Here is a 24,623-nt window from a genome sequence, read left to right as displayed (position 1 = left end):
CAGGTAAAACAGTTGGACAAGGGGGCACCCCGATTTGAACTAGGGACCTCTTGATCTGCAGTCAAATGCTCTACCACTGAGTTGTACTCCCAGTTCTAAAAAGCTCACCTTTATTAATTCAGTAATATGTACAAAGTGCAAGCAACATGCAATCACAATCAAAGCAAGGCATTTTCAGCCACCAAACCCTCCTTATAAGTATATGGGGTGCGAAGGATGTCCTTTATCTGCCTTGGTAAAATACAGTTAGGTTTCCATTGCAAGAATTGATACATTTCGTATCACATGTAGATCTTTGGAACATGGAAAAAAAATCTTTTGTCAAATGCACAAATTCTGCAAAATGTAACTGCTTCACTACTGCAGTTTGTTGATTTTGTGCCAAGCGCATAGTTAAACCCAATTGTTCATTGTTTTGTATATGAAATGATGATATATCCTATTGTTTCTTACAGTGCATTGGGTTGAAAAACATTTTAGCAGGATCTATTGAAGAGGGTATATGGTTATGAAACAGGGACTTCTTGAAAAGCACGCCTACGCTCTACCACTGACATAAACCCTTGAATGCTGAAAACTGCCCTTTTTTAAAAAGGTGATAGAGTGGGTGACTGTATGGAACTTGTAGAACTAATGACATCAGTGCACTTCTGGTCAGCTGTACAAATTAATACATTTCATTAAGGGCATATTATTGGTTTCCACCACAGTTTTATAACATTCATATGAGCTTACATCGGACTATTTCAAACTGATAATATCACCAGTAGAACTTGGGTGAATGTAAAACACAGCTTGTATCATATGAAGAAATCCTAAACAGTTTCATCGTGTTTACCCTATGTTTCAGGAGATGATAAGGAGTATTTCAAATGTAGAAATGTGTTGCTCATTACATCAAATGCTAAGATTGTAAAAGTTTTTTTCTACAGGTAAAACAGTTGAACAAGGGTGGCACCCAGATTTGAACTAGGGACCTCTTGATCTGCAGTCAATAGCCCTACCACTGAGCTATACCCCCAGTTCTGAAAAGCTCACCTTTATTAATTCAGTAATATGTACAAAGTGCAAGCAACATGCAATCACCATCAAAGCAATGCATTTTCAGCCACCAAACCCTCCTTATAAGTATATGGGGTGCAAAGGATGTCCTTTATCTGCCTTGGTAAAATACAGTGAGGTTTCCATTGCAAGAATTCATACATTTCGTACCACATGTAGATCTTGGAACATGGAAAAAAAATCTTTTGTCAAATGCACAAATTCTGCAAAATGTAACTGCTTCTCTACTGCAGTTTGTTGATTTTGTGCTAAGAGCATAGTTAAACCCAATTGTTAATTGTTTTGTATATGAAATGATGATATATCATATTGTTTCTTACAGTGCATTGGGTTGAAAAACATTTTAACAGGATCTATTGAAGAGGGTATATGGTTATGAAACAGGGACTTCTTGAACTACACTCCTACGCTCTACCACTGACATAAACCCTTGAATGTTGAAAACTGCCCTTTTTTAAAAAGGTGATAGAGTGGGTGACTGTATGGAACTTGTAGAACTAATGACATCAGTGCACTTCTGGTCATCTGTTCAAATTAATACATTTCATTAAGGGCGTATTGTTGGTTTCCAACACAGTTTTATAACATTCATATGAGCTTCCAATGGACTATTTCAAACTGATAATATCACCAGTAGAACTTGGGTGAAAGTAAAACAGAGCTTGTATCATATGAAGAAATCCTAAACAGTTTCATGGTGTTTACCCTATGTTTCAGGAGATGATCAGGAGTATTTCAAATGTAGAAATGTGTTGCTCATTACACAAAATGCTAAGATTGTAAATGTTTTCTTCAATTTATTTAATTAAAAAAAAATGTCCACAGGTAAAACAGTTGAACAAGGGGGCACCCAGATTTGAACTAGGGACCTCTTGAACTGCAGTCAAATGCTCTACCACTGAGCTATACCCCCAGATCTGAAAAATTCACCTTTATTAATTCTGTAATATGTACAAAGTGCAAGCAACATGCAATCACCATCAAAGCAATGCTTTTCAGCCACCAAACCCTCCTTATAAGTATATGGGGTGCGAAGGATGTCCTTTATCTGCCTTGGTAAAATACAGTGAGGTTTCCATTGCAAGAATTCATACATTTCGTATCACATGTAGATCTTGGAACATGGAAAAAAATCTTTTGTCAAATGCACAAATTCTGCAAAATGTAACTGCTTCTCTACTGCAGTTTGTTGATGTTGTGCTAAGAGCATAGTTAAACCCAATTGTTCATTGTTTTGTATATGAAATGATGATATATCCTATTGTTTCTTACAGTGCATTGGGTTGAAAAACATTTTAACAGTATCTATTCAAGAGGGTATATGGTTATCAAACAGGGACTTCTTGAACTACACTCCTACGCTATACCACTGACATAAACCCTTCAATGTTGAAAACTGCCCTTTTTTAAAAAGGTGATAGAGTGGGTGACTCTATGGAACTTGTAGAACTAATGACATCAGTGCACTTCTGGTCAGCTGTACAAATTAATACATTTCATTAAGGGCACATTATTGGTTTCCACCACAGATTTATAACATTCATATGAGCTTCCAATGGACCATTTCAAACTGATCATATCACCAGTAGAACTTGGGTGAATGTAAAACACAGCTTGTATCATATGAAGAAATCCTAAACAGCTTAATGGTGTTTACCCTATGTTTCAGGTGATGATCAGGAGTATTTCAAATGTAGAAAAGTGTTGATCATTACATAAAATGCTAAGATTGTAAATGTTTACTTCAATTTATTTAATTGATAAATATTTCTACAGGTAAAACAGTTGGACACGGGGGCACCCAGATTTGAACTAGGGACCTCTTGATCTGCAGTGAAATGCTCTACCCCTGAGCTATAACCCCATTTCTAAAATGTTCACCTTTATTTATTCAGTAATATGTACAAAGTGGAAGCAACATGCAATCACCATCAAAGCAATTCATTTTCAGCCACCAAACCCTCATTATATGTATAAGGGGTACAAAAGAGGTCCTTTATCTGCCTTGGTAAAATACAGTGAGGTTTCCATTGCAAGAATTCATACATTTCGTATCACATGTAGATCTTGGAACATGGAAAAAAACATATTTTGTCAAATGCACACATTCTGCAAAACGTAACTGCTTCTCTACTGCAGTTTGTTGATTTTGTGCTAAGAGCATAGTTAAACCCAATTGTTCATTGTTTTTTATATGAATTGATGATATATCCTATTGTTTCTTACAATGCATTGGGTTGAAAAACATTTTAACAGGATCTATTGATGAGGGTATATGGTTATGCAACAGGAACTTCTTGAACTGTACTCCTACGCTCTACCACTGAGTTGAACCCTTGAATGCTGAAAACCGCCCTTTTTTAAAAAGGTGATAGAGTGGGTGACTGTATGGAACTTGTAGAACTAATGACATTAGTGCACTTCTGGTCAGCTGTACAAATTAATACATTTCATTAAGGGCATATTATTGGTTTCCACCACAGTTTTATAACATTCATATGAGCTTCCAATGGACTATTTCAAACTGATAATATCACCAGTAGAACTTGGGTGAATGTAAAACACAGCTTGTATCATATGAAGTAATCCTAAACAGCTTAATGGTGTTTACCCTATGTTTCATGTGATGATCAGGAGTATTTCAAATGTAGAAATGTGTTGCTCATTGCATCAAATGCTAAGATTGTAAATGTTTTTTTCTATAGGTAAAACAGTTGAACAAGGGGGCACCCAGATTTGAAATAGGGACCTCTTGATCTGCAGTCAAATGCTCTACCACTGAGCTGTACTCCCAGTTCTGAAAAGTTTACCTTTATTAATTCAGTAATATGTACAAAGCGCAAGCAACATGCAATCACCATCAAAGCAATGCATTTTCAGCCACCAAACCCTCCTTATAAGTATATGGGGTGCAAAGGATGTCCTTTATCTGCCTTGGTAAAATACAGTGAGGTTTCCATTGCAAGAATGCATACATTTCGTATCACATGTAGATCTTGGAACATGGAAAAAAAATCTTTTGTCAAATGCACAAATTCTGCAAAATGTAACTGCTTCTCTACTGCAGTTGGTTGATTTTGTGCTAAGCACATAGTTAAACCCAATTGTTCATTGTTTTGTATATGAAATGATGATATATCCTATTGTTTCTTACAGTGCGTTGGGTTGAAAAACATTTTAACAGGATCTATTGAAGAGGGTATATGGTTATGAAACAGGGACTTCTTGAACAGCACTCCTACGCTCTACCACTGACATAAACCCTTGAATGCTGAAAACTGCCCTTTTTTAAAAAGGTGATAGAGTGGGTGACTGTATGGAACATCTGTACAAATTAATACATTTCATTAAGGGCTTATTATTGGTTTCCAACACAGTTTTATAACATTCATATGAGCATCCAATGGACTATTTCAAACTGATAATATCACCGGTAGAACTTGGGTGAAAGTAAAACACAGCTTGTATCATATGAAGAAATCCTAAACAGTTTCATGGTGTTTACCCTATGTTTCAGGAGATGATCAGGAGTATTTCAAATGTAGAAATGTGTTGCTCATTACACAAAATGCTAAGATTGTAAATGTTTTCTTCAATGTATTTAATTAAAAAAAAATGTCCACAGGTAAAACAGTTGAACAAGGGTGCACCCAGATTTGAACTAGGGACCTCTTGATCTGCAGTCAAATGCTCTACCACTGAGCTATACCCCCAAATCTGAAAAGTTCACCTTTATTAATTCTGTAATATGTACAAAGTGCAAGCAACATGCAATCACCATCAAAGCAATGCTTTTCAGCCACCAAACCCTCCTTATAAGTATATGGGGTGCGAAGGATGTCCTTTATCTGCCTTGGTAAAATACAGTGAGGTTTCCATTGCAAGAATTCATACATTTCGTATCACATGTAGATCTTGGAACATGGAAAAAAAACTTTTGTCAAATGCACAAATTCTGCAAAACGTAACTGCTTCTGTACTGCAGTTTGTTGATTTTGTGCTAAGGGCATAGTTAAACCCAATTGTTCATTGTTTTTTATATGAATTGATGATATATCCTATTGTTTCTTACAATGCATTGGGTTGAAAAACATTTTAACAGGATCTATTGATGAGGGTATATGGTTATGAAACAGGAACTTCTTGAACTGTACTCCTACGCTCTACCACTGAGTTAAACCCTTGAATGCTGAAAACTGCCCTTTTTTAAAAAGGTGATAGAGTGGGTGACTGTATGGAACTTGTAGAACTAATGACATCAGTGCACTTCTGGTCAGCTGTACAAATTAATACATTTCATTAAGGGCATATTATTGGTTTCCACCACAGTTTTATAACATTCATATGAGCTTCCAATGGACTATTTCAAACTAATCATATCACCAATAGAACTTTGGTGAATGTAAAACACATCTTGTATCATATGAAGAAATCCTAAACAGCTTAATGGTGTTTACCCTATGTTTCAGGTGATGATCAGGAGTATTTCAAATGTAGAAATGTGTTGCTCATTACATCAAATGCTAAGATTGTAAATGTTTTCTTCTACAGGTAAAACAGTTGGACAAGGGGGCACCCAGATTTGAACTATGGACCTCTTGATATGCAGTCAAATTCTCTACCACTGAGCTATACCCCCAGTTCTGAAAAGTTCACCTTTATTAATTCAGTAATATGTACAAAGTGCAAGCAACATGCAATCACCATCAAAGCAATGCATTTTCAGCCACCATACCCTCCTTATAAGTATATGGGGTACAAAAGATGTCCTTTATCTGCCTTGGTAAAATACAGTGAGGTTTCCATTGCATTAATTCATACATTTCGTATCACATGTAGATCTTGGAACATGGAAAAAAAACTTTTGTCAAATGCACACATTCTGCAAAACGTATCTGTTTCTCTACTGCATTTTGTTGATCTTGTGATAAGAGCATAGTTAAACCCAATTGTTCATTGTTTTGTATATGAAATGATGATATATCTTATTGTTTCTTACAGTGCATTGGGTTAAAAAATACATTTTAACAGGATCTATTGACGAGGGTATATGGTTATGAAACAGGGACTTCTTGAACTGCACTCCTATGCTCTTCCACTGAGTTAAACCCTTGAATGCTGAAAACTGCCCTTTTTTAAAAAGGTGATAGAGTGGGTGACTGTATGGAACCTGTAGTACTAATGACATCAGTGCACTTCTGGTCAGCTGTACAAATTAATACATTTAATTAAGGGCATATTATTGGTTTCCACCACAGTTTTATAACATTCATATGAGCTTCCAATGGACTATTTCAAACTGATAATATCACGAGTAGAACTTGGGTGAATGTAAAACACAGCTTGTATCATATGAAGAAATCCTAAACAGTTTCATGGTGTTTACCCTATGTTTCAGGAGATGATCAGGAGTATTTCAAATGTAGAAATGTGTTGCTCATTACATCAAATGCTAAGATTGTAAATGTTTTCTTCAATTTATTTAATTAAAAAAAAATTCTACAGGTAAAACAGTTGAACAAGGGGGCATCCAGATTTGAACTAGGGACCTCTTGATCTGCAGTCAAATGCTCTGCCACTGAGCTATACACCCAGTTCTGAAAATTGGATCTTTATTAATTCAGTAATATGTACAAAGTGCAAGCAACATGCAATCACCATCAAAGCAATGCATTTTCAGCCACCAAACCCTCCTTATAAGTATATGGGGTGCGAAGGATGTCCTTTATCTGCCTTGGTAAAATACAGTGAGATTTCCATTGCAAGAATTCATACATTTCGTATCACATGTAGATCTTGGAACATGGAAAAAAAATCTTTTGTCAAATGCACAAATTATGCAAAATGTAACTGCTTCTCTACTGCAGTTTGTTGATTTTGTGCTAAGAGCATAGTTAAACCCAATTGTTCATTGTTTTTTTATATGAAATGATAATATATCCTATTGTTTCTTACAGTGCATTGGGATGAAAAACATTTTAACAGGATCTACTGAAGAGGGTATATTGTTATGAAACAGGGACTTCTTGAACTGCACTCCTACGCTCTACCACTGAGTTAAATCCTTGAATGCTGAAAACTGCCCTTTTTTAAAAAGGTGATAGAGTGGGTGACTGTATGGAACTTGTAGAACTAATTACATCAGTGCACTTCTGGTCAGCTGTACAAATTAATACAATTCCTTAAGGGCATATTATTGGTTTCCACCACAGTTTTATAACATTCATATGAGCTTCCAATGGACTGTTTCAAACTGATAATATCACGAGTAGAACTTGGGTGAATGTAAAACACAGCTTGTATCATATGAAGAAATCCGAAACAGCTTAATGGTATTTACCCTATGTTTCAGGAGATGATCAGGAGTATTTCAAATGTAGAAATGTGTTGCTCATTACATAAAATGCTAAGATTGTAAATGTTTTCTTCAATTTATTTAATTAAAAAAACATTTCTACAGGTATAACAGTTGGGCAAGGGGGCACCCAGATTTGAACTAGGGACCTCTTGATCTTCAGTCCAATGCTCTACCACTGAGCTATACCCACAGTTCAAAAATGTTCGCCTTTATTAATTCAGTAATATGTACAAAGCGCAAGCAACATGCAATCACCATCAAAGCAATGCATTTTCAGCCACCAAAACCTCCTTATAAGTATATGGGGTGCGAAGGATGTCCTTTATCTGCCTTGGTAAAATATAGTGAGGTTTACATTGCAAGAATTCATACATTTCGTATCACATGTAGATCTTGTAACATGGAAAAAAAACTTTTGTCAAATGCACAAATTCTGCAAAACGTAACTGCTTCTCTACTGCAGTTTGTTGATTTTGTGCTAAGAGCATAGTTAAACCCAATTGTTCATTGTTTTTTATATGAATTGATGATATATCCTATTGTTTCTTACAATGCATTGGGTTGAAAAACATTTTAACAGGATCTATTGATGAGGGTATATGGTTATGAAACAGGAACTTCTTGAACTGTGCTCCTACGCTCTACCACTGAGTTAAACCCTTGAATGCTGAAAACTGCCCTTTTTTAAAAAGGTGATCGAGTGGGTGACTGTATGGAACTTGTAGAACTAATGACATCAGTGCACTTCTGGTCAGCTGTACAAATTAATACATTTCATTAAGGGCATATTATTGCTTTCCACCACAGTTTTATAACATTCATATGAGCTTCCAATGGACTATTTCAAACTGATAATATCACCAGTAGAACTTGGGTGAATGTAAAACACAGCTTGTATCATATGAAGTAATCCTAAACAGCTTAATGGTGTTTACCCTATGTTTCAGGTGATGATCAGGAGTATTTCAAATGTAGAAATGTGTTGCTCATTACATCAAATGCTAAGATTGTAAATGTTTTTTTCTATAGGTAAAACAGTTGAACAAGTCGGCACCCAGATTTGAAATAGGGAGCTCTTGATGTGCAGTCAAATGCTCTACCACTGAGCTGTACTCCCAGTTCTGAAAAGTTCACCTTTATTAATTCAGTAATATGTACAAAGTGCAAGCAACATGCAATCACCATCAAAGCAATGCATTTTCAGCCACCAAACCCTCTTTATAAGTATATGGGGTGCGAAGGATGTCCTTTATCTGCCTTGGTAAAATACAGTGAGGTTTCCATTGCAAGAATTCATACATTTCGTATCACATGTAGATCTTGGAACATGGAAAAAAATCGTTTGTCAAATGCACAAATTCTGCAAAATGTAACTGCTTCTCTACTGCAGTTTGTTGATTTTGTGCTAAGCACATAGTTAAACCCAATTGTTCATTGTTTTGTATATGAAATGATGATATATCCTATTGTTTCTTACAGTGCATTGGGTTGAAAAACATTTTAACAGTATCTATTGAAGAGAGTATATGGTTATGAAACAGGGACTTCTTGACAAGCACTCCTACGCTCTACCACTGACATAAACCCTTGAATGCTGAAAACTGCCCTTTTTTAAAAAGGTGATAGAGTGGGTGACTGTATGGAACTTGTAGAACTAATGACATCAGTGCACTTCTGGTCAGCTGTACAAATTAATACATTTCATTAAGGGCATATTATTGGTTTCCACCACAGTTTTATAACATTCATATGAGCTTCCAATGGACTATTTCAAACTAATCATATCACCAATAGAACTTGGGTGAATGTAAAACACAGCTTGTATCATATGAAGAAATCCTAAACAGCTTAATGGTGTTTACCCTATGTTTCAGATGATGATCAGGAGTATTTCAAAGTAGAAATGTGTTGCTCATTACATCAAATGCTAAGATTGTAAATGTTTTCTTCTACAGGTAAAACAGTTGGACAAGGGGGCACCCAGATTTGAACTAGGAACCTCTTGATATGCAGTAAAATTCTCTACCACTGAGCTATACCCCCAGTTCTGAAAAGTTCACCTTTATTAATTCAGTAATATGTACAAAGTGCAAGCAACATGCAATCACCATCAAAGCAATGCATTTTCAGCCACCATACCCTCCTTATAAGTATATGGGGTACAAAAGATGTCCTTTATCTGCCTTGGTAAAATACAGTGAGGTTTCCATTGCATTAATTCATACATTTCGTATCACATGTAGATCTTGGAACATGGAAAAAAAACTTTTGTCAAATGCACACATTCTGCAAAACGTATCTGTTTCTCTACTGAATTTTGTTGATCGTGTGCTAAGAGCATAGTTAAACCCAATTGTTCATTGTTTTGTATATGAAATGATGATATATCTTATTGTTTCTTACAGTGCATTGGGTTAAAAAATACATTTTAACAGGATCTATTGACGAGGGTATATGGTTATGAAACAGGGACTTCTTGAACTGCACTCCTATGCTCTTCCACTGAGTTAAACCCTTGAATGCTGAAAACTGCCCTTTTTTAAAAAGGTGATAGAGTGGGTGACTGTATGGAACTTGTAAAACTAATGACATCAATGCACTTCTGGTCAGCTGTACAAATTAATACATTTAATTAAGGGCATATTATTGGTTTCCACCACAGTTTTATAACATTCATATGAGATTCCAATGGACTATTTCAAACTGATAATATCACGAGTAGAACTTGGGTGAATGTAAAACACAGCTTGTATCATATGAAGAAATCCTAAACAGTTTCATGGTGTTTACCCTATGTTTCAGGAGATGATCAGGAGTATTTCAAATGTAGAAATGTGTTGCTCATTACATAAAATGCTAAGATTGTAAATGTTTTCTTCAATTTATTTAATTAAAAAAATATTTCTACAGGTAAAACAGTTGAACAAGGGGGCACCCAGATTTGAACTAGGGACCTCTTGATCTGCAGTCAAATGCTCTGCCACTGAGCTATACCCCCAGTTCTGAAAAGCGGACCTTTATTAATTCAGTAATATGTACAAAGTGCAAGCAACATGCAATCACCATCAAAGCAATGCATTTTCAGCCACCAAACCCTCCTTATAAGTATGTGGGGTGCGAAGAATGTCCTTTATCTGCCTTGGTAAAATACAGTGAGGTTTCCATTGCATTAATTCATACATTTCGTATCACATGTAGATCTTGGAACATGGAAAAAAAACTTTTGTCAAATGCACAAATTATGCAAAACGTATCTATTTCTCTACTGAATTTTGTTGATCGTGTGCTAAGAGCATAGTTAAACCCAATTGTTCATTGTTTTTTATATGAAATGATAATATATCCTATTGTTTCTTACAGTGCATTGGGATGAAAAACATTTTAACAGGATCTACTGAAGAGGGTATATTGTTATGAATCAGGGACTTCTTGAACTGCACTCCTACGCTCTACCACTGAGTTAAATCCTTGAATGCGTAAACTGCCCTTTTTTAAAAAGGTGATAGAGTGGGTGACTGTATGGAACGTGTAGAACTAATGACATCAGTGCACTTCTGGTCAGCTGTACAAATTAATACATTTCCTTAAGGGCATATTATTGGTTTCCACCACAGTTTTATAACATTCATATGAGCTTCCAATGGACTGTTTCAAACTGATAATATCACGAGTAGAACTCGGGTGAATGTAAAACACAGCTTGTATCATATGAAGAAATCCGAAACAGCTTAATGGTATTTACCCTATGTTTCAGGAGATGATCAGGAGTATTTCAAATGTAGAAATGTGTTGCTCATTACATAAAATGCTAAGATTGTAAATGTTTTCTTCAATTAAAAAAACATTTCTACAGGTATAACAGTTGGGCAAGGGGGCACCCAGATTTGAACTAGGGACCTCTTGTTCTTCAGTCAAATGCTCAACCACTGAGCTATACCCGCAGTTCAAAAATGTTCGCCTTTATTAATTCAGTAATATGTACAAAGCGCAAGCAACATGCAATCACCATCAAAGCAATGCATTTTCAGCCACCAAAACCTCCTTATAAGTATATGGGGTGCGAAGGATGTCCTTTATTTGCCTTGGTAAAATATAGTGAGGTTTACATTGCAAGAATTCATACATTTCGTATCACATGTAGATCTTGGAACATGGAAAAAAACTTTTGTCAAATGCACAAATTCTGCAAAACGTAACTGCTTCTCTACTGCAGTTTGTTGATGTTGTGCTAAGAGCATAGTTAAACCCAATTGTTCATTGTTTTTTATATGAAATGATGATATATCCTATTGTTTCTTACAGTGCATTGGGATGAAAAATATTTTAACAGGATCTATTGAAGAGGGTATATTGTTATGAAACAGGGACTTCTTGAACTGCACTCCTACGCTCTACCACTGACATAAACCCTTCAATGTTGAAAACTGCCCTTTTTTAAAAAGGTGATAGAATGGGTGACTCTATGGAACTTGTAGAACTAATGACATCAGTGCACTTCTGGTCAGCTGTACAAATTAATACATTTCATTAAGGGCACATTATTGGTTTCCACCACAGTTTTATAACATTCATATGAGCTTCCAATGGACCATTTCAAACTGATCATATCACCAGTAGAACTTGGGTGAATGTAAAACACAGCTTGTATCATATGAAGAAATCCTAAACAGCTTAATGGTGTTTACCCTATGTTTCAGGTGATGATCAGGAGTATTTCAAATGTAGAAAAGTGTTGCTCATTACATAAAATGCTAAGATTGTAAATGTTTACTTCAATTTATTTAATTGATAAATATTTCTACAGGTAAAACAGTTGGACAAGGGGGCACTCAGATTTGAACTAGGGACCTCTTGATCTGCAGTGAAATGCTCTACCCCTGAGCTATAACCCCATTTCTGAAATGTTCACCTTTATTAATTCAGTAATATGTACAAAGTGCAAGCAACATGCAATCACCATCAAAGCAATGCATTTTCAGCCACCAAACCATCCTTATAAGTATATGGGGTGCGAAGGATGTCCTTTATCTGCCTTGGTAAAATACAGTGAGGTTTCCATTGCAAGAATTCATACATTTCGTATCACATGTAGATCTTGGAACATGGAAAAAAAATCTTTTGTCAAATGCACAAATTCTGCAAAATGTAACTGCTTCTCTGCTGCAGTTTGTTGATTTTGTGCTAAGCACATAGTTAAACCCAATTGTTCATTGTTTTGTATATGAAATGATGATATATCCTATTGTTTCTTACAGTGCATTGGGTTGAAAAACATTTTAACAGGATCCATTGAAGAGGGTATATGGCTATGAAACAGGGACTTCTTGAAAAGCACTCCTATGCTCTACCACTGACATAAACCCTTGAATGCTGAAAACTGCCCTTTTTTAAAAAGGTGATAGAGTGGGTGACTGTATGGAACTTGTAGAACTAATAACATCAGTGCACTTCTGGTCAGCTGTACAAATTAATACATTTCATTAAGGGCATATTTTTGGTTTCCACCACAGTTTTATAACATTCATATGAACTTCCAATGGACTATTTCAAACTAATCATATCACCAATAGAACTTGGGTGAATGTAAAACACAGCTTGTATCATATGAAGAAATCCTAAACAGCTTAATGGTGTTTACCCTATGTTTCAGGTGATGATCAGGAGTATTTAAAATGTACAAATGTGTTGCTCATTACATCAAATGCTAAGATTGTAAATGTTTTCTTCAATTTATTTAATTAAAAAAACATTTCTACAGGTATAACAGTTGGGCAAGGGGGCACCCAGATTTGAACTAGGGACCTCCTGATCTGCAGTCAAATGCTCTACCACTGAGCTATACCCCCAGTTCTGAAATTATTTTCTTTATTAATTCAGTAATATTTACAAAGTGCAAGCAACATGCAATCACCATCAAAGCAATGCATTTTTAGCCACCAAACCCTCCTTATAACTATAAGGGGTACACAAGATGTCCTTTATCTGCCTTGGTAAAATACAGTGAGGTTTCCATTGCAAGAATTCATACATTTCGTATCACATGTAGATCTTGGAACATGGAAAAAACACTTTTGTCAAATGCACAAATTCTACAAAACGTAACAGCTTCTCTACTGCAGTTTGTTGATTTTGTGCTAAGAGCATAGTTAAACCCAATTGTTCATTGTTTTGTCTATGAAATGATGATATATCTTATTGTTTATTACAGTGCATTGGCTTGAAAAACATTTTGACAGGATTTATTGAAGAGGGTATATGGTTATGAAACAGGGACTTCATGAACTGCACTCCTACGCTCTACCATTGACATAAACCCTTGAATGCTGAAAACTGCCCTTTTTTAAAAAAGTGATAGAGTGGGTGACTGTATGGAACTTGTAGAACTAATGACATCAGTGCACTTCTGGTCAGCTGTACAAATAAATACATTTCATTAAGGTCATATTATTGGTTTCCACCACGGTTTTATAACATTCATATGAGCTTCCAATGGACTATTTCAAACTGATATTATCACCAGTAGAACTTGGGTGAATGTAAAACACAGCTTGTATCATATGAAGAAATCCTAAACAGCTTAATGGTGTTTACCCTATGTTTCAGGAGATGATCAGGAGTGTTTCAAATGTAGAAATGTGTTGCTCATTACATAAAATGCTAAGATTGTAAATGTTTTCTTCAATTTATTTAATTAAAAAAATATTTCTACAGGTAAAACAGTTGGACAAGAGGGCACCTAGATTTGAACTAGGGACCTCTTGAGCTGCAAGCAAATGCTCTACCACGGAGCTATACCCCCAATTCTAAAATGTTCACCTATTTTTATTCAGTAATATGTACAAAGTGGAAGCAACATGCAATCACCATCAAAGCAATGCATTTTCAGCCACCAAACCCTCCTTATAAGTATATGGGGTGCGAAGGATGTCCTTTATCTGCCTTGGTAAAATACAGTGAGGTTTCCATTGCAAGAATTCATACATTTCGTATCACATGTAGATCTTGGAACATGGAAAAAAAAACTTTTGTCAAATGCACAAATTCTGCAAAACGTAAGTGCTTCTATACTGCAGTTTGTTGATTTTGTGCTAAGAGCATAGTTAAACCCAATTGTTCATTGTTTTTTTATATGAAATGATGATATATCCTCTTGTTTCTTACAGTGCATTTGGATGAAAAACATTTTAACAGGATCTATTGAAGAGGGTATATTGTTATGAAACAGGGACTTCTTGAACTGCACTCCCACGCTCTACCACTGAGTTAAACCCTTGAATGCTGAAAACTGCCCTTTTTTAAAAAGGTGATAGAGTGGGTGACTGTATGGAACTTGTAGAACTAATGACATCAGTGCACTTCTGGTCAGCTGTACAAATCAACACATTTCATTGAGGGCATATTATTGGTTTCCACCACAGTTTTATAACATTCATATGAGCTTCCAATGGACTATTTCAAACTGATAATATCAGCAGTAGAACTTGGGTGAATGTAAAACACATCTTGTATCATATGAAGAAATCCTAAACAGCTTAATGGTGTTTACCCTATGTTTCAGGAGATGATCAGGAGTATTTCAAATGTAGAAATGTGTTGCTCATTACATAAAATGCTAAGATTGTAAATGTTTTCTTCAATGTATTTAATTAAACTATATTTCTACAGGTAAAACAGTTGGAAAAGGGGGCACCCAGATTTGAACTATGGACCTCTTGATATGCAGTCAAATGCTCTACCACTGAGCTATACCCACAGATCGAAAATGTTCGACTTTATTAATTCAGTAATATGTACAAAGCGCAAGCAACATGCAATCACCATCAAAGCAATGCATTTTCAGCCACCAAAACCTCCTTATAAGTATATGGGGTGCGAAGGATGTCCTTTATCTGCCTTGGAAAAATATAGTGAGGTTTACATTGCAAGAATTCATATATTTTGTATCACATGTAGATCTTGGAACATGGAAAAAATCTTTTGTCAAATTCACAAATTCTGCAAAACGTAACTGCTTCTCTACTGCAGTTTGTTGATTTTGTGCTAAGAGCATAGTTAAACCCAATTGTTCATTGTTTTTTATATGAAATGATGATATATCCTATTGTTTCTTACAGTGCATTGGGATGAAAAATATTTTAACAGGATCTATTGAAGAGGGTATATTGTTATGAAACAGGGACTTCTTGAACTGCACTCCTACGCTCTACCACTGAGTTAAACCCTTGAATGCTGAAAACTGCCCTTTTTTAAAAAGGTGATAGAGTGGGTGACTGTATGGAACTTGTAGAACTAATGACATCAGTGCACTTCTGGTCAGCTGTACAAATCAATACATTTCATTAAGGGCATATTATTGGTTTTCACCACAGTTTTATTACATTCATATGAGCTTCCAATGGACTATTTCAAACTGATAATATCACCAGTATAACTTGGGTGAATGTAAAACACAGCTTGTATCATATGAAGAAATCCTAAACAGCTTAATGGTGTTTACCCTATGTTTCAGGAGATGATCAAGAGTATTTCAAATGTAGAAATGTGTTGCTCATTATATAAAATGCTAAGATTGTAAATGTTTTCCTCAATGTATTTAATTAAAAAAATATTTCTACAGGTAAAACAGCTGAACAAGGGTGCACCCAGATTTGAACTAGGGACCTCTTGATCTCCAGTGAAATGCTCTACCACTGAGCTTTACCCCCATTTCGGAAATGTTCACCATTATTTATTCAGTAATATGTACAAAGTGGAAGCAACATGCAATCACCATCAAAGCAATGCATTTTCAGCCACCAAACCCTCCTTATAAGTATAAGGGGTACAAAAGATGTCCTTTATCTGCCTTGGTAAAATACAGTGAGGTTTCCATTGCAAGAATTCATACATTTCGTATCACATGTAGATCTTGGAACATGGAAAAAAAACTTTTGTCAAATGCACAAATTCTGCAAAACGTAACTGCTTCTCTACTGCAGTTTGTTGATTTTGTGCAAAGAGCATAGTAAAACCCAATTGTTCATTGTTTTGTATATGAAATGATGATATATCTCATTGTTTCTTACAGTGCATTAGGTTGAAAAACATTTTAACAGGATCTATTGAAGAGGGTATATGGTTATGAAACAGGGACTTCTTGAACTGCACTCCTACGCTCTACCACTGAGTTTAACTCTCTAATGCTGAAAACTGCCCTTTTATTTTAAAAAGGTGATAGAGTGGGTGACTGTATGGAACTTGTAGAACTAATGACATCAGTGCACTTCTGGTCAGCTGTACAAATTAATACATTTCATTAAGGGCATATTATTGGTTTCCACCACAGTTTTATAACATTCATATGAGCTTCCAATGGACTATTTCAAACTGATAATATCACCAGTAGAACTTGTGTGAATGTAATACACAACTTGTATCATACAAAGAAATCCGAAACAGCTTAATGGTGTTTACCCTATGTTTCAGGAGATGATCAGGAGTATTTCAAATGTAGAAATGTGTTGCTCATTACATAAAATGCTAAGATTGTAAAAGTTTTCTTCAATTTATTTAATTAATAAAATATTTCTACCGGTAAAACAGTTGGACAAGGGGGGCACCCAGATTTGAACTAGGGACCTCCTGACCTTCAGTCAAATGCTCTACCACTGAGCTATACCCCCAGTTCTGAAATGTTCACCTTTATTTATTCAGTAATATGTACAAAGTGGAAGCAACATGCAATCACCATCAAAGCAATGCAATTTCAGCCACCAAACCCTCCTTATAAGAATAAGGGGTAGAAAAAATGTCCTTTATCTGCCTTGGTAAAATACAGTGAGGTTTCCATTGCAAGAATTCATAGATTACGTATCACATGTAGATCTTGGAATATGGAAAAAAAACTTTTGTCAAATGCACAAATTCTGCAAAACGTAACTGCTTCTCTACTGCAGTTTGTTGATTTTGTGCTAAGAGCATAGTAAAACCCAATTGTTCATTGTTTTGTATATGAAATGATGATATATCTTATTGTTTCTTACAGTGCATTGGGTTGAAATACATTTTGACAGGATCTATTGAAGTGGGTATATGGTTATGAAACAGGGACTTCTTGAACTGCACTCCTACGCTCTACCACTGAGTTAAACCCTTGAATGCTGAAAACTGCCCTTTTTAAAAAAGGTGATAGAGCGGGTGACTGTATGGAAATTGTAGAACTAATGACATCAGTGCACTTCTGGTCAGCTGTACAAATTAATACATTTCATTAAGGGCATATTATTGGTTTCCACCACAGTTTTATAACATTCATATGAGCTTCCAATGGACTATTTCAAACTGATAATATCACCAGTAGAACTTGTGTGAATGTAATACACAACTTGTATCATACAAAGAAATCCGAAACAGCTTAATGGTGTTTACCCTATGTTTCAGGAGATGATCAGGAGTATTTCAAATGTAGAAATGTGTTGCTCATTACATAAAATGCTAAGATTGTAAAAGTTTTCTTCAATTTATTTAATTAAAAAAATATTTCTACAGGTAAAAAAGTTGGACAAGGGGGCACCCAGATTTGAACTAGGGACCTCTTGATCCGCAGTCGAATGCTCTACCACTGAGCTATAACCCCAGTTCTGAAATCTTCCCCTTTATTAATTCAGTAATATGTACAAAGTGCAAGCAACATGCAATCACCATCAAAGCAATGCATTTTCAGCCACCAAACCCTCCTTATAAGTATATGGGGTGCGAAGGATGTCCTTTATCTGCATTGGTAAAATACAGTGAGGTTTCCATTGCAAGAAATCATACATTTCGTATCACATGTAGATCTTGGAACATGGAAAAAAAATCTTTTGTCAAATGCACAAATTCTGCAAAACGTAACTGCTTCTCTACTGCAGTTTGTTGATTTTGTGCTAAGAGCATAGTAAAACCCAATTGTTCATTGTTTTGTATATGAAATGATGATATATCTTATTGTTTCTTACAGTGCATTGGGTTGAAATACATTTTGACAGGATCTATTGAAGAGGGTATATGGTTATGAAACAGGGACTTCTTGAACTGCACTCCTACACTCTATCACTGAGTTAAACCCTTGAATGCTGAAAACTGCTCTTTTTTTAAAAAGTGATATAGTAGGTGACTGTATGGAACTTGTAGAACTAATGACATCAGTGCACTTCTGGTCAGCTGTACAAATTTATACATTTCATTAAGGGAATATTATTGGTTTCCACCACAGTTTTATAACATTCATATGAGCTTCCAATGGACTATTTCAAACTGATAATATCACCAGTAGAACTTGGGTGAATGTACAACACAGCTTGCATCACATGAAGAAATCCTAAACAGCTTAATGGTGTTTACCCTATGTTTCAGGAGATGATCAGGAGTCTTTCAAATGTAGAAATGTGTTGCTCATTACATAAAATTCTAAGATTGTAAATGTTTTCTTCAATTTATTTCTACAGGTAAAACAGTGGACAAGGGGGCACCCAGATTTGAACTAGGAACTTCTTGATCTGCAGTCAAATGCTCTACCACTGAGCTATACCCCCAGTTCTGAAATGTTCACCTTTATTTATTCAATAATTTGTACAAAGTGGAAGCAACATGCAATCACCATCAAAGCAATGCCTTTTCAGCCACCAAACCCTCCTTATAAGTATAAGGGGTACAAAAGATGTCCTTTATCTGCCTTGGTAAAATACAGTGAGGTTTCCATTGCAAGAATTCATACATTTCGTATCACATGTAGATCTTGGAACATGGAAAAAAAACTTTTGTCAAATGCACAAATTCTGCAAAACGTAACTGCTTCTCTACGGCAGTTTGTTGATTGTGTGCTAAGAGCATAGTAAAACCCAATTGTTCATTGTTTTGTATATGAAATGATGATATATCTTATTGTTTCTTACAGTGCATTGGGTTGAAAAACATTTTGACAGGATCTATTGAAGACGGTATATGGTTATGAAACAGGGACTTCTTGAACTGCACTCCTACGCTCTACCACTGACATAAACCCTTGAATGCTGAAAACTGCCCTTTTTTAAAAAGTGATATAGTGGGTGACTGTATGGAACTTGTAGAACTAATGACATCAGTGCACTTCTGGTCAGCTGTACAAATTTATACATTTCATTAAGGGCATATTATTGGTTTCCACCACAGTTTTCTAACATTCATATGAGCTTCCAATCGACTATTTCAAACTGATAATATCACCAGTAGAACTTGGGTGAATGTAATACACAACTTGTATCATACAAAGAAATCCGAAACAGCTTAATGGTATTTACCCTATTTTTCAGGAGATGATCAGGAGTATTTCAAATGTAGAAATGTGTTGCTCATTACATAAAATGCTAAGATTGTAAATGTTTTCTTCAATTTATTTAATTAAAAAAATATTTCTACAGGTAAAACAGTTGGACAAGGGGGCACCCAGATTTGAACTAGGAACCTCTTGATCTGCAGTTAAATGCTCTACCACTGAGCTATACCCCCCAGTTCTGAAATGTTCACCTTTATTTATTCAGTAATATGTTCAAAGTGGAAGCAACATGCAATCACCATCAAAGCAATGCATTTTCAGCCACCAAACCCTCCTTATAAGTATAAGGGGTACACAAGATGTCCTTTATCTGCCTTGGTAAAATACAGTGAGGTTTCCATTGCAAGAATTCATACATTTCGTATCACATGTAGATCTTGGAACATGGAAAAAAAACTTTTGTCAAATGCACAAATTCTGCAAAATGTAACTGCTTCTCTACTGCAGTTTGTTGATTTTGTGCTAAGAGTATAGTTAAACCCAATTGTTCATTGTTTTGTATATGATATGATGATATATCTTATTGTTTCTTACAGTGCATTGGGTTCAAAAACATTTTAACAGGATCTATTGAAGAGGGTATATGGTTATGAAACAGGGACTTCTTGAACTGCACCCCTACGCTCTACCACTGAGTTAAACCCTTGAATGCTGAAAACTGCCCTGTTTTTAAAAAGGTGATAGAGTGGGTGACTGTATGGAACTTGTAGAACTAATGACATCAGTGTACTTCTGGTCAGCTGTACAAATGAATACATTTCATTAAGGGAATATTATTGGTTTCCACCACAGTTTTATAACATTCATATGAGCTTCCAATGGACTATTTCAAACTGATAATATCACCAGTAGAACTTGGGTGAATGTAAAACACAGCTTGTATCATACGAAGAAATGCTAAACAGTTTCAAGGTGTTTTCCCTATGTTTCAGGAGATTGTCGGGGGGAAATTCTGCCGGGGTCGGCCGGGCCGTCCGCAGACCTCCGGGCAGGGAGGCCCCAACTCCTCCCGTATATCCCAGACGAGATAGAGTATGAGACACACACAAGGAGCAAGGTGACTCTGCTGTTTATTTAGACAAAACGGCAGGGATGGGTCAAGGAGCGTACGCGTTCGTCCTGACACACACACAATCGTGGGGCACGCAGGCCCTTTTTACTGCATTATGACGCGCTACTTGCGTCACTTCAGAAAGTTAACAAAAAACCTATTGCCACTCTTAATTGGTTGCTCGAGTGGTAGGGTTAGTATAGTACACATATAGAGAATGATATTAGTGGACAAGGTGTAGTCAGGTGGTATATCTGGGTTGTCCCTACAATTAGATACATAAGAATTGTTACATGAAGACTCCTGAGGATTGGCTAGTATTACTGACGTCTGAGATAAGAGCCCCATGTTCTGATTGGTGCATCCGTGAGCTTCCCAGCCTGGGACCACCGTTGTTCCCAGCTCTCGGTGTACCTGTGTTTGCAACAATGTTTCAATATGGGTACGTGCAGACAATATGAGGATTTATTCATAGGTGGAAGGCTGACCGCTCCCACTGTAGCAGATGTCCATTGAGCCTTTCAAGTGTATCGGCCTGTGTCTCGTAGTGAGGGACCCAGACGCCTTTTCTCTCCTGGGTTTTGGCATCTCGTCAGGTTCGGCTTGGTCACGTGGGGAGGGACCGTGAAAGAGGCAGAATTCTGCACAATTAATATTGTTTTTTCTACTGCGCGTCTGGTTTAATTTGTCGGCGTGCCTTTATCGTTGAGGCGCGGAGTGCGAGGTTGCAACATCGTGCCTTTGATGATTTGTTCTTGGATGTGGGTTTGCAACATTGCGACCTTGGCTGGTTGCTCCACCGGGTTCTTTCTGCAGGATCAGCAACCTGACTCTTGCTTTGTTAATGTCCACAGGAGCTCTTGTTTGAGGCCTACTCGGGCCTGGTGCTTAAGTAGTCTGTTTGGTGCATAGGTGCTTTTGGGTTATAATGGCATATATTTCCATGACCAGTATCGTGTTTCCATTATACCTCTCATGGTGGTAACGGGTTTCAAGAGAAGCGTGAGCAAGCGTTATAGATGAGTTCATGATGCGTCTTGCGTTTCTGCGTTCTGAAAGCCTATGTAAAAATAATAAAGATGCACGTCCGTGAATATGCCTGTCGCCTACGTCAGAGCACTGAGTATGTTCTTCGTGTAGATTGGTGTGGAAATGTTAAGTGTGTATATTTGTACAGATGTGCTTCCCGTTGTCTAGGTCGTCATGGCATCTCTAACGACGTGTGGTTTTTAGTCTAGCTGATCCGAGCCGCAGGTGTCGGCATGGCCAGTGCGGGCTGCTGGACACATCCGTATGTTCCTGTACCAGGGTACCTGGTCGTCTGGTAAATGGACAAACTCTTCTCGCGGCGGGTGTCTGGGCCGTGACCCTCTAGGCCAAGCGCGAGAGGTGAAGGACGGGAGCCTGGTCTTCCATTCTCCCACTTCAAGATGATCAGGAGTCTTTCAAATGTAGAAATGTGTTGCTCATTAAATAACATGCTAAGTTTGTAAAGGTTTTCTTCAATTTATTTCTACAGGTAAAACAGCTGGAGAAGGGGGCACCCAGATTTGAACTAGGGACCTCTTGATCTGCAGTCAAATGCTCTACCACTGAGCTATACCACCCGTTCAGAAAAGCTCTCCTTTATTAATTCTGTAATATGTACAAAGTGCAAGCAACATGCAATCACCATCAAAGCAATGCATTTTCAGCCACCAAACCCTCCTTATTAGTATATGGGGTGTAAAGGATGTCCTTTATCTGCCTTGGTAAAATACAGTGAGGTTTCCATTGCAAGAATTCATACATTTCGTATCACATGTAGATCTTGGAACATGGAAAAAAAATCTTTTGTCAAATGCACACATTCTGCAAAATGTAACTGCTTCTCTAGTGCAGCTTGTTGATTTTGTGCTAAGAGCATAGTTAAACCCAATTGTTCATTGTTTTGTATATGAAATGATGATATATCCTATTGTTTCTCAAAAAGTGCATTGGGTTGAAAAACATTTTAACAGGATCTATTGAAGAGGGTATATGGTTATGAAACAGGGACTTCTTGAACTGCACTCCTACACTCTACCACTGAGTTAAACCCTTGAATGCTGAAAACTGCCCTTTTTAAAAAAGGCGATAGAGTGGGTGACTGTATGGAACTTGTAGAACTAATGACATCAGTGCACTTCTGGTTAGCTGTTCAAATTAATACATCTAATTAAGGGCATAAGATTGTAAATGTTTTCTTCAATTTATTTCTACAGGTAAAACAGTGGACAAGGGGGCACCCAGATTTGAACTAGGAACCTCTTGATCTGCAGTTAAATGCTCTACCACTGAGCTATACCCCCCAGTTCTGAAATGTTCACCTTTATTTATTCAGTAATATGTTCAAAGTGGAAGCAACATGCAATCACCATCAAAGCAATGCATTTTCAGCCACCAAACCCTCCTTATAAGTATAAGGGGTACACAAGATGTCCTTTATCTGCCTTGGTAAAATACAGTGAGGTTTCCATTGCAAGAATTCATACATTTCGTATCACATGTAGATCTTGGAACATGGAAAAAAAACTTTTGTCAAATGCACAAATTCTGCAAAATGTAACTGCTTCTCTACTGCAGTTTGTTGATTTTGTGCTAAGAGTATAGTTAAACCCAATTGTTCATTGTTTTGTATATGAAATGATGATATATATTATTGTTTCTTACAGTGCATTGGGTTGAAAAACATTTTAAAAGGATCTATTGAAGAGGGTATATGGTTATGAAACAGGGACTTCTTGAACTGCACTCCTACACTCTACCACTGAGTTAAACCCTTGAATGCTGAAAACTGCCCTTTTTAAAAAAGGTGATAGAGTGGGTGACTGTATGGAACTTGTAGAACTAATGACATCAGTGCACTTCTGGTTAGCTGTTCAAATTAATACATTTAATTAAGGGCATATTATTGGTTTCCACCACAGTTTTATAACATTCATATGAGCTTCCAATGGACTATTTCAAACTGATAATAAACCAGTACAACTTGGGTGAATGTAAAACCCAGCTTGCATCACATGAAGAAATCCTAAACAGCTTAATGGTGTTTACCCTATGTTTCAGGAGATGATCAGGAGTCTTTTCAAATGTAGAAATGTGTTGCTCATTACATAAAATGCTAAGATTGTAAATGTTTTCTTCAATTTATTTAATTAAAAAAATATTTCTACAGGTAAAACAGTTGGATAAGGGGGCACCCAGATTTGAACTAGGGACCTCTTGATCTGCAGTCAAATGCTCTACCACTGAGCTATACCACCAGTTCAGAAATGTTCTCCTTTATTAATTCTGTAATATGTACAAAGTGCAAGCAACATGCAATCACCATCAAAGCAATGCATTTTCAGCCACCAAACCCTCCTTATTAGTATATGGGGTGTAAAGGAAGTCCTTTATCTGCCTTGGTAAAATACAGTGAGGTTTCCATTGCAAGAATTCATACATTTCGTATCACATGTAGATCTTGGAACATGGAAAAAAAATCTTTTGTCAAATGCACACATTCTGCAAAATGTAACTGCTTCTCTAGTGCAGTTTGTTGATTTTGTGCTAAGAGCATAGTTAAACCCAATTGTTCATTGTTTTGTATATGAAATGAAGATATATCTTATTGTTTCTTACAGTGCATTGGGTTGAAAAACATTTTAACAGGATCTATTGAAGAGGGTATATGGTTATGAAACAGGGACTTCTTGAACTGCACTCGTACCGTCTTCCACTGACATAAACCCTTGAATGCTGAAAACTGCCCTTTTTTTAAAAAGTGATAGAGTGGGTGACTGTATGGAACTTGTAGA

General features: G+C 36.5%; 11 non-coding genes across 11 annotated transcripts; all 11 read right to left on the bottom strand.

The window, feature by feature from the left end:
- Positions 1-1,903: 1,903 nt before the first annotated feature.
- On the bottom strand, positions 1,904-1,975 carry TRNAC-GCA (transfer RNA cysteine (anticodon GCA)). The gene has a single exon. It is a non-coding gene; the product is annotated as a tRNA-Cys (tRNA).
- A 2,728-nt stretch (positions 1,976-4,703) lies between these two features.
- Positions 4,704-4,775, bottom strand: TRNAC-GCA (transfer RNA cysteine (anticodon GCA)). The gene has a single exon. It is a non-coding gene; the product is annotated as a tRNA-Cys (tRNA).
- A 2,763-nt stretch (positions 4,776-7,538) lies between these two features.
- TRNAF-GAA (transfer RNA phenylalanine (anticodon GAA)) lies at positions 7,539-7,610 on the bottom strand. Its single transcript has one exon. It is a non-coding gene; the product is annotated as a tRNA-Phe (tRNA).
- A 2,736-nt stretch (positions 7,611-10,346) lies between these two features.
- Positions 10,347-10,418, bottom strand: TRNAC-GCA (transfer RNA cysteine (anticodon GCA)). Its single transcript has one exon. It is a non-coding gene; the product is annotated as a tRNA-Cys (tRNA).
- Positions 10,419-11,289: 871 nt separating this feature from the next.
- Positions 11,290-11,361, bottom strand: TRNAF-GAA (transfer RNA phenylalanine (anticodon GAA)). The gene has a single exon. It is a non-coding gene; the product is annotated as a tRNA-Phe (tRNA).
- Positions 11,362-13,194: 1,833 nt separating this feature from the next.
- Positions 13,195-13,266, bottom strand: TRNAC-GCA (transfer RNA cysteine (anticodon GCA)). The gene has a single exon. It is a non-coding gene; the product is annotated as a tRNA-Cys (tRNA).
- Positions 13,267-17,010: 3,744 nt separating this feature from the next.
- On the bottom strand, positions 17,011-17,082 carry TRNAF-GAA (transfer RNA phenylalanine (anticodon GAA)). Its single transcript has one exon. It is a non-coding gene; the product is annotated as a tRNA-Phe (tRNA).
- An 881-nt stretch (positions 17,083-17,963) lies between these two features.
- On the bottom strand, positions 17,964-18,035 carry TRNAR-GCG (transfer RNA arginine (anticodon GCG)). Its single transcript has one exon. It is a non-coding gene; the product is annotated as a tRNA-Arg (tRNA).
- Positions 18,036-18,900: 865 nt separating this feature from the next.
- TRNAC-GCA (transfer RNA cysteine (anticodon GCA)) lies at positions 18,901-18,972 on the bottom strand. The gene has a single exon. It is a non-coding gene; the product is annotated as a tRNA-Cys (tRNA).
- A 3,365-nt stretch (positions 18,973-22,337) lies between these two features.
- Positions 22,338-22,410, bottom strand: TRNAC-GCA (transfer RNA cysteine (anticodon GCA)). Its single transcript has one exon. It is a non-coding gene; the product is annotated as a tRNA-Cys (tRNA).
- A 1,604-nt stretch (positions 22,411-24,014) lies between these two features.
- Positions 24,015-24,086, bottom strand: TRNAC-GCA (transfer RNA cysteine (anticodon GCA)). The gene has a single exon. It is a non-coding gene; the product is annotated as a tRNA-Cys (tRNA).
- Positions 24,087-24,623: the final 537 nt, after the last annotated feature.

This window comes from Ambystoma mexicanum, chromosome 4q (genome assembly GCF_040938575.1).
Source record: "Ambystoma mexicanum isolate Mex_15411 chromosome 4q, UKY_AmexF1_1, whole genome shotgun sequence".
Classification (NCBI taxonomy): domain Eukaryota; kingdom Metazoa; phylum Chordata; class Amphibia; order Caudata; family Ambystomatidae; genus Ambystoma; species Ambystoma mexicanum.
The sequence above is the reverse complement of the archived record's forward strand: the minus strand, read 5'-3'. Positions and strand labels throughout refer to the sequence as shown.